This window comes from Hoplias malabaricus, unplaced genomic scaffold (assembly GCF_029633855.1).
Source record: "Hoplias malabaricus isolate fHopMal1 unplaced genomic scaffold, fHopMal1.hap1 scaffold_488, whole genome shotgun sequence".
Taxonomy (NCBI): domain Eukaryota; kingdom Metazoa; phylum Chordata; class Actinopteri; order Characiformes; family Erythrinidae; genus Hoplias; species Hoplias malabaricus.
The window spans coordinates 4,584-15,000 of record NW_027101155.1 but is presented as its reverse complement, the minus strand read 5'-3'; the positions used below and the strand labels follow the sequence as shown (position 1 = coordinate 15,000).

The 10,417-nt window shown below is 61.9% G+C and overlaps 1 non-coding gene across 1 annotated transcript; it reads right to left on the bottom strand.

The window, feature by feature from the left end:
• Positions 1-9,806: 9,806 nt before the first annotated feature.
• On the bottom strand, positions 9,807-9,960 carry LOC136684928 (5.8S ribosomal RNA). Its single transcript, XR_010799939.1, has one exon. It is a non-coding gene; the product is annotated as a 5.8S ribosomal RNA (ribosomal RNA).
• Between the last annotated feature and the right edge of the window lie 457 nt (positions 9,961-10,417).

Sequence of the window (10,417 nt, the reverse complement as noted above, 5' to 3'; positions counted from 1 at the left end):
CTTCCAATATATTTGACACAAGTCAAATATATTGCAATTGGGATCCCAATTCACATATATTTGACACAAGTCAAATATATTGCAAATGGGATCCCAATTCACATATATTTGACACAAGTCAAATATATTACAATTGGGATCCCAATTCACATATATTTGACACAAGTCAAATATATTGCAATTGGGATCCCAATTCACATATATTTGACACAAGTCAAATATATTACAATTGGGATCCCAATTCACATATATTTGACACAAGTCAAATATATTGCAATTGGGATCCCAATTCACATATATTTGACTTGTGTCAAATATATTGCAATTGGGATCCCGATTCACATATATTTGACACAAGTCAAATATATTGCAATTGGGATCCCAATTCACATATATTTGACACAAGTCAAATATATTGCAATTGGGATCCCAATTCACATATATTTGACTTGTGTCAAATATATTGCAATTGGGATCCCGATTCACATATATTTGACACAAGTCAAATATATTGCAATTGGGATCCCAATTCACATATATTTGACACAAGTCAAATATATTGCAATTGGGATCCCGATTCACATATATTTGACACAAGTCAAATATATTGCAAATGGGATCCCAATTCACATATATTTGACACAAGTCAAATATATTGCAATTGGGATCCCAATTCACATATATTTGACTTGTGTCAAATATATTGCAATTGGGATCACAATTGCAAATTATATCTTACCCAGAGCCCCAGGCTCCCAGAAGGGAGCTGGGCTGTGATAAGGCTTGCCCCGGAGCCTACCACTGGTGCTAAGACTCCCATAAGCCTCTGGATCTCTGCAGAGTCCCAGAGTCCCAGAGTCCCAGAGTCCCAGAGTCCCAGAGCCCCAGGGACCCAGAGACCCAGAGCCCCAGAGCCCCAGAGCCCAAGAGCCCCAGAGCCCAAGAGCCCCAGAGTCCCAGGGACCCAGAGTCCCAGAGTCCCAGGGACCCAGAGTCCCAGGGACCCAGAGTCCCAGGGACCCAGAGTCCCAGGGACCAAGAGACCCAGAGCCCCAGGGACCCAGAGTCCCAGGGACCCAGAGTCCCAGGGACCCAGAGACCCAGAGACCCAGAGCCCCAGGGACCCAGAGCCCCAGAGCCCCAGAGCCCCAGAGTCCCAGAGCACCAGAGCCCCAGAGCCCCAGAGTCCCAGGGACCAAGAGTCCCAGGGACCCAGAGACCCAGAGCCCCAGGGACCCAGAGACCCAGAGCCCCAGGGACCCAGAGACCCAGAGCCCCAGGGACCCAGAGCCCCAGAGCCCCAGAGTCCCAGAGTCCCAGAGTCCCAGAGCCCCAGAGCCCCAGAGCCCCAGAGACCCAGGGACCCAGAGCCCCAGAGTCCCAGAGCCCCAGAGCCCAAGAGCCCCAGGGACCCAGAGACCCAGAGACCCAGAGCCCCAGAGCCCCAGAGTCCCAGAGCCCCAGGGACCCAGAGACCCAGAGCCCCAGAGCCCCAGAGCCCCAGAGCCCCAGAGTCCCAGAGCCCCAGTGCCCCAGAGTCCCAGAGCCCCAGAGCCCCAGAGTCCCAGGGACCCAGAGTCCCAGAGCCCCAGGGACCCAGAGACCCAGAGCCCCAGAGCCCCAGAGACCCAGAGCCCCAGAGCCCCAGGGAACCAGAGCCCCAGAGTCCCAGGGACCCAGAGACCCAGAGACCCAGAGCCCCAGGGACCCAGAGCCCCAGAGTCCCAGGGACCCAGAGCCCCAGAGCCCCAGGGACCCAGGGACCCAGAGCCCCAGAGCCCCAGAGTCCCAGAGCCCCAGAGTCCCAGGGACCCAGAGACCCAGAGCCCCAGAGCCCCAGAGTCCCAGGGACCCAGAGCCCCAGAGCCCCAGGGACCCAGAGCCCCAGAGCCCCAGAGTCCCAGAGCCCCAGAGCCCCAGGGACCCAGAGACCCAGAGTCCCAGGGACCCAGAGCCCCAGAGCCCCAGGGACCCAGGGACCCAGAGCCCCAGAGCCCCAGAGTCCCAGGGACCCAGAGCCCCAGAGCCCCAGGGACCCAGAGCCCCAAAGCCCCAGAGTCCCAGGGACCCAGAGCCCCAGAGCCCCAGGGACCCAGAGCCCCAGAGCCCCAGAGCCCCAGGGACCCAGGGACCCAGAGTCCCAGGGACCCAGAGACCCAGAGCCCCAGAGACCCAGAGACCCAGAGACCCAGAGCCCCAGAGCCCCAGAGTCCCAGAGCCCCAGGGACCCAGAGCCCCAGAGTCCCAGGGACCCAGAGACCCAGAGCCCCAGGGACCCAGAGCCCCAGAGCCCCAGAGTCCCAGGGACCCAGAGACCCAGAACCACAGAGCCCAGGGACCCAGGGACCCAGAGCCCCAGAGCCCCAGAGTCCCAGAGCCCCAGAGTCCCAGAGCCCCAGAGCCCCAGAGTCCCAGAGCCCCAGGGACCCAGAGCCCCAGAGTCCCAGGGACCCAGAGTCCCAGAGTCCCAGGGACCCAGAGCCCCAGAGCCCCAGAGTCCCAGAGCCCCAGAGCCCCAGAGCCCCAGAGCCCCAGGGACCCAGAGCCCCAGGGACCCAGAGCCCCAGAGTCCCAGGGACCCAGAGACCCAGAGTCCCAGGTACCCAGAGACCCAGAGCCCCAGGGACCCAGAGCCCCAGAGCCCCAGAGTCCCAGGGACCCAGAGACCCAGAGCCCCAGAGCCCCAGAGCCCCAGGGACCCAGGGACCCAGAGTCCCAGGGACCCAGAGACCCAGAGCCCCAGAGCCCCAGAGCCCCAGAGTCCCAGGGACCCAGAGCCCCAAGGACCCAGGGACCCAGAGTCCCAGGGACCCAGAGTCCCAGGGACCCAGAGACCCAGGGACCCAGAGTCCCAGAGTCCCAGAGTCCCAGGGACCCAGAGCCCCAGGGACCCAGAGCCCCAGGGACCCAGGGACCCAGGGACCCAGAGACCCAGAGCCCCAGGGACCCAGAGCCCCAGAGCCCCAGAGCCCCAGAGCCCCAGAGTCCCAGGGACCCAGGGACCCAGAGCCCCAGAGCCCCAGGGACCCAGAGTCCCAGGGACCCAGAGACCCAGAGCCCCAGGGACCCAGGGACCCAGGGACCCAGGGACCCAGGGACCCAGAGACCCAGAGCCCCAGAGCCCCAGGGACCCAGGGACCCAGGGACCCAGAGACCCAGAGACCCAGAGCCCCAGGGACCCGGCGCACCGGTCGAACCTATCTGGCCCACACTTAAGCCCCCGCCCTCGGACTAAACCAATCAGCCTGCCCCGTCAAAAAAGATGCCCACTGGTAGACCTGGAACCTTAAAATATATTGGAAGTGGGATGGTTGCCCAATTGCTGTATAATATATTGCAAGTTCATCCTGCCCACTGGTGGACCTGGGAGCCAAAACGGCGCGCAATATATTGGAAGTGGGACGGTTGCGCAATCGCTGTACAATATATTGGAAGTGGGATGGTTGCCCAATTGCTGTATAATATATTGCAAGTTCATCCTGCCCACTGGTGGACCTGGGAGCCAAAACGGCGCGCAATATATTGGAAGTGGGACGGTTGAGCAATCGCTGTACAATATATTGGAAGTGGGATGGTTGCCCAATTGATGTACAATATATTGGAAGTGGGATGGTTGCCCAATTGCTGTATAATATATTGCAAGTTCATCCTGCCCACTGGTGGACCTGGGAGACAAAACGACGCGCAATATATTGGAAGTGGGACGGTTGCGCAATCGCTGTACAATATATTGGAAGTGGGATGGTTGCCCAATTGCTGTATAATGTATTGGAAGGACCCTCCGTCAAATCTCAAAGTTCATTCTGCCCACTGGTGGACCTGGGAGACAAAACGCCGCGCAATATATTGAACGTGGGATGGTTGCCCAATTGCTGTACAATACATGGGAAGTGGGATGGTTGTCCAGTTCATTACACCCTCATCCTGGGCCTCTGATTAGGCTTGCCCCGGAGCTTACCACCGGTGCCTACCTCCAGGGGCTTATTCACCCCAACGCCCTGGTCCCCTAACCCGGCATGAATTTCACCAAGGGTCCCCTACCTCCGGGGCTCCCTATCAGCCAATACATTAAGAACACCTCATCCTGGGCCTCTGATAAGGCTTGCCCCGGAGTTTACCACCGGGGCCTACCTCCGGGGCCTAATTAAACCCAACGCCCTGGTTCCCTGAACGGGCCTTATTCAAACAACCTCTCCGCCGCCTAAGCTCCGGAGCTTCCTTTTGGCTCCCAGAGGCCCAGAGGCCCAGGCTCCCAGAGGCCCAGAGGCCCAGGCTACCAGAGGCCCAGGCTCCCAGAGACCCAGAGGCCCAGAGGCCCAGAGTCCCAGAGACCCAGAGACCCAGAGGCCCAGAGACCCAGAGACCCAGAGCCCCGGGGACCCAGAGACCCAGAGACCCAGAGCCCCAGAGCCCCAGAGTCCCAGGGACCCAGAGCCCCAGAGCCCCGGGGACCCAGAGCCCCAGAGCCCCGGGGACCCAGAGACCCAGAGCCCCAGAGACCCAGAGCCCCAGAGCCCCAGAGGCCCAGAGCCCCAGAGGCCCAGAGGCCCAGAGGCCCAGAGACCCAGAGGCCCAGAGTCCCAGAGACCCAGAGACCCAGAGACCCAGAGGCCCAGAGTCCCAGAGACCCAGAGACCCAGAGACCCAGAGACCCAGAGACCCAGGGCCCCAGGGCCCCAGAGACCCAGAGACCCAGAGACCCAGAGTCCCAGAGTCCCAGAGCCCCAGAGTCCCAGGGACCCAGAGCCCCAGAGCCCCAGAGACCCAGAGACCCAGGGACCCAGAGCCCCAGAGCCCCGGGGACCCAGAGCCCCAGAGCCCCGGGGACCCAGAGACCCAGAGCCCCAGAGTCCCAGAGTCCCAGAGTCCCAGAGTCCCAGGGACCCAGAGCCCCAGAGCCCCAGAGCCCCGGGGACCCAGAGGCCCAGAGGCCCAGAGGCCCAGAGGCCCAGAGACCCAGAGACCCAGAGCCCCAGAGGCCCAGAGCCCCAGAGCCCCAGAGACCCAGAGACCCAGAGACCCAGAGACCCAGAGACCCAGAGACCCAGAGCCCCAGAGCCCCAGAGACCCAGAGACCCAGAGACCCAGAGACCCAGAGCCCCAGAGACCCAGAGCCCCAGAGCCCCGGGGACCCAGAGCCCCAGAGCCCGGGGACCCAGAGACCCAGAGCCCCAGAGCCCCAGAGCCCCGGGGACCCAGAGCCCCAGAGCCCCGGGGACCCAGAGACCCAGAGCCCCAGAGTCCCAGGGACCCAGAGCCCCAGAGCCCCGGGGACCCAGAGCCCCAGAGACCCAGAGCCCCAGGGACCCAGAGACCCAGAGACCCAGAGCCCCAGAGTCCCAGAGACCCAGGCTCCCAGAGGCCCAGAGGCCCAGAGGCCCAGAGGCCCAGGCTACCAGAGGCCCAGGCTCCCAGAGGCCCAGAGGCCCAGGCTACCAGAGGCCCAGAGGCCCAGAGCCCCAGAGCCCCAGAGCCCCAGAGCCCCAGAGACCCAGAGGCCCAGAGACCCAGAGACCCAGAGACCCAGGCTACCAGAGGCCCAGAGGCCCAGAGGCCCAGGCTACCAGAGGCCCAGGCTTCCAGAGGCCCAGAGAAATTTTATTTATATTTGATTTGGACATTTTACGCTCTTTCTGGACCCTTAGACCCTCCCCCAAGCTTTGGGCGGGACTTTAGAGAGGTCAAAGTTGAATGCATCCCATTTGCAATATATATGACACTGTTAAATATATTGGAAGTTGGATGGTGTAGGTTATTCCATTCAGAAAGCCAATCAGAGCCAATCAGAGCCAAGTGACACATACTAAAGGGATGGGCCCAACGTTCTGAACTCCTAGATGGAGCACCAGTGCCCCTAGTGCTGTCCAAATGGCGATTTTGCCGCGGGTATCAAACTGGAAAAAGTTATCACTCAGTGTCCAAATGGTCATGCTTTATACGGCATTATGGATCCATAACCGGCATACAATCCCACTGTGGTCATAAGTGTCCAATGGCAATATATTTGAATGGGCCTTTGTCCAGAAAGTGTATAGTGGGGCTAACTTAAGAGAGTCATAGTTACTCCCGCCGTTAACCCGCGCTTCGATGAATTTCTTCACTTTGACATTCAGAGCACTGGGCAGAATTCACATCGTGTCAACACCCGGTCCAAGAGCCTTCACGATGCTGTGTTTTAATTAAACAGTCGGATTCCCCTTGTCCGCAGCAGTTCTAATTCGGCTGTTAGGTGCCGGCCGAGAGACCCGGCCCCGGAGGTCTCCCCCCGAGGCGAGACTCATAAGCCCGAGAGATCCACGGAGCCTAGGCTCGGCGCGCGAGGCTCCAGGGACACCGCCCCGACCCACCGAAGCCCCACCACCGGCGGTGGCCCGCTACGAGTCCACACACGCACGAGAGACCGCAACCCCCCCACGCGGACCTACGTTCCATTGCGTCCCTCCGCGTCCCATCGGGGGAGAGCGAAGGGCCGGACGCTCGAGCTTAGCCGGGGGCGGCCCACCCGGCGACGGGCGTCGGGAGCCCGGCCCGGCTTAGGTAGGGAGAGGGAGGCCGAAGGCGGTCATCCGACGGAGGTTAGTCCCGAAGGACGCTCCCCCGCCGGCATCCCACCGACGACCGGCTCCCCTACCGTCGACCTGACCGAGGCCCCCTAAGCGCCACCGCCGAGGGGGGGACACGCACCGGGGCTTAAGGTCTCGCTCGCCGCGACCCACTCTCATCGACCCCGACAGACAGACGGAGCCTTGTTCACGGGGGTTTGGATATACTGGGGGGACAATCTCTCGCCGTGCGCTTCCTCGCGCGCAGGACCCAGTGGGGGGGGGCCCGAAGGTGGACCGGGAACAGCTCCCCGTCGCACGGGCAGCACCGGGCTTTCGGACCCCGCATCAGCAGACACGGGCCCGACCGAGCTCAGCCATTAGAGCCAATCCTTATCCCGAAGTTACGGATCCGTCTTGCCGACTTCCCTTACCTACATTGTTCCAACACGCCAGAGGCTGTTCACCTTGGAGACCTGATGCGGATATGGGTACGGCCTGGGGGGAAATTCACTATACCTCCCCCGGATTTTCAAGGGCCGATGGGAAACGTCCCGGCCGTCGCATAGCGCATGCGACGCCTTTCAGAGCGTTGAGCCCCTATCTCGGGGTCGAACCCATTCCAGGGCGCTCCAGCTCTTTAGCAAGGAGAGAGAATCCTCCCCGGGGTCCCCACCGGCGTCTCCGGGTTCGTTTGCGTTACCGCCACGGGAGCGCCTCTCGGCGGCTCGATCTCCACCAATCCCAGGTACGGGGATATTGGCCCGATCCCCTTTCGGTCAGCGCGAGGCAGACGAGACCATCGCCCCAGCATTTTCCGAACGGCGCTCGCCTATCCCTTAGGACCGACTAACCCACGGCCAAGCGCTGTCGGCGTGGAACCCTTCTCCACTTCGGCCTTCAAAGTTCTCATCTGAATATTTGCTACTACCACCAAGATCTGCACCCGCGGCGGCTCGACCCAGGCTCGCGCCAAAGGCTTCTGCGCCACCGCGGCGCCCCTCCTACTCGTCGCGGCATACGGTCCCATGAGTCTCGGTTCTCTCTCTCATTCTCGCTGGCTTTTGGGGGGGGTGGGAGACAAGTACCGCCAGCGACGGCCGGGTATGGGCCCGACGCTCCAGCGCCATCCATTTTCAGGGCCAGTTGATTCGGCAGGTGAGTTGTTACACACTCCTTAGCGGATGCCGACTTCCATGGCCACCGCCCCGCTGTCTATATCAACCGACACCTTTCTTGGGGTCTGATGAGCGTCTGCGTCGGGCGCCTTAACCCGCGCGTTCGGTTCATCCCGCAGCACCAGTTCTGCTTACCAAAAGTGGCCCACTCGGCACCGTCAATTCCATGCCCGGCTCCAAGCCTGCGAGCCGGGCCTCTTACCCATTTAAAGTTTGAGAGTAGGGCGAGGCCCGTTTCGGCCCCGCGGCCTCCAGTCATTTCTTTACCGGATAAAACTTGAAGTTTCGGCGCCGGCTATCCTGAGGGAAACTTCGGAGGGAACCAGCTACTAGATGGTTCGATTAGTCTTTCGCCCCTATACCCAGGTCGGACGACCGATTTGCACGTCAGGACCGCTGCGGGCCTCCACTCAGGGTTTCCCCTGGCTTCGCCCTGCCCAGGCATAGTTCACCATCTTTCGGGTACCACCGCGTATGCTCTGGCTCCGCTCTCCGCACGTGGGAAGAGCAGGCCGGTGGTGCGCCGCCCGCCCCCTCGGAGGGTTAGGACGGATCCCACCTCAGCCGACGCGCGCCGGCCTTCACCTTCGTTGCGCCTCCGGGGGTTCTGGTCCCTTCGACTCGCATACGCGTTAGACTCCTTGGTCCGTGTTTCAAGACGGGTCGTTCGGGGTCCGAACTTAGCCGCTGACCTTAGGCGTTCGGGTGCTGTGGGCCTGGATCGCCCCCCGCATCGCCGTAGCGGGCCTAGCCCGGGGCTGAGGACAGCCCAGCCGGCCCGCTTCGACCGAACGATCGGGGGGGGCCCCCATCCCCATCCCGGAGGAGGGGAGAACGCGGAAAGGACATTGCTCCACGGCCCCGGCGTTATCGGCGAAGTCGGAGCGAGGGGCTGTAGCGGAACGCCCGTGTCCGGGGGCCGCGTGGGGACTCCCTTCTCCGGACGGACCTACCTTCACCCTCGGGCCCTTCCAAGCCTAACCGGAGCCGGTCGCGACTCACCACCACGCGGGGAAAGTACACCGGGCGGGGCCGGACCTCCGTACGCCCGACAGGCCCGAAGTCCAGAGGCGAAGCGCAGAGCCGAAGCGGGGAGCGGTGGAGTCGGCACCCCACCCCTCTCGCCCGGATACGCTCGCACCCCCGACCGCGGAACCCGACGAGCGCGGGGCCGTCCGCCCGGCTGAATCCCCCGGGGCAGTCTTCTCGGTCCCCGTACGTTTACCTCTCAACGGTTTCACGCTCTGTTGAACTCTCTCTTCAAAGTCCTGTTTCAACTTTCCCTCACGGTACTCGGTTCGCTATCGGTCTCGTGCCGGTATTTAGCCTTAGATGGAGTTTACCACCCGCTTTGGGCTGCATTCCCAAGCAACCCGACTCCGAGAAGCCCGACCTACCCGGGCGGGAACGCGGGACTCGCTACCGGGCTTTCACCGTCTATGGGAAGAAGCCACGTTCGCGAGGACTTGGTCCCGCGTCCGCACCGAGACGGATCTTACGGACTTCCGTACGCTACATTTCCCGGCCAACCCCGGTCAGGGGAAAGTGGGATTCAGCGCTGGGCTCTTCCCTGTTCGCTCGCCGCTACTAAGGGAATCCTTGTTAGTTTCTTTTCCTCCGCTTACTGATATGCTTAAGTTCAGCGGGTCGTCTCGTCTGATCTGAGGCCGCACACAGAGGTTTCTTATGCGGGGGCGAGGGCGGAGGCGGAGGGCCGAAGGCTAGGGGCGAGGGGCGAGAGCCCGGCACGAGACCGAACTCCGCGACACCTTCCCCCCCACCCCGGCCGCTCGCCCGCCCGCTCACTCGCCCGCTCGCTGGGTTTAATCGGCACTCGCCACCCCCGCGTCCGACTGCGCGGAGCCCCGCTCGGGACTCGGGGAGAGACCGTAACGGACGTGGACCCGGACCTACTCGGCTCTCCCTCCGTTCCCTGTACGGAGCTCTCTCGCAACACGGGCCGCGTGGACTGGCTCGGAACCGAGTCTTCGTTTGGGAAGACGAAGGGCCGTTTTCAGGCCCTGCGAGCTTCCAGCCGCGGTCTCTCTCTCTCAGCGGGGGCGCGGAGACCGATCGATGGGTAAAGCGACCCTCAGACAGGCGTGGCCGCGGGATGGACCCCCGCGGCCGCAATATGCGTTCGAAATTTCGATGATCTGTGTCCTGCAATTCACATTAGTTAACGCAGATGGCTGCGTTCTTCATCGAAGCACGAGCCGAGTGATCCACCGCTAAGAGTCGTATTCGGGTTTGTGCCCGGCCCGTTACAGGCCGGGCGAAGGAAGCCATTCGAACAAGAGACAATTTTTGCCAATATATTTCAAGCCGGGTGCCTTCCACCCCCGTGCAGGGGGGGAAAGGTCATTGAACCTGGGCGTCACCACCGGACCGAGGAGTTACGGCCCGGGGGACGATCGCCCGAGTAGGTGCCCGAGACTTACGTGGTTTAGGAGACCGGGGTCTAGGCACCCGCCGTTCCCGGCGAGGCCCAGGGGTTTGGTTCGCTGCGTTACGGGTCCCGGTCTAAGGCATTCAGGCGTGCGCTCAAAGCCAAGCTCTCCACCCCGGAGGGTATGAGCGAGGCCCGGTGGTACGCTCCCAAGTCCCCGCTTAGGGGAAGGCGCTGGGTAGATCCCACCTAGTCAGGACCGGCGGGCACCGGCCGTCTCCTTTCGGGTGTTTATAAACGCATCCGGG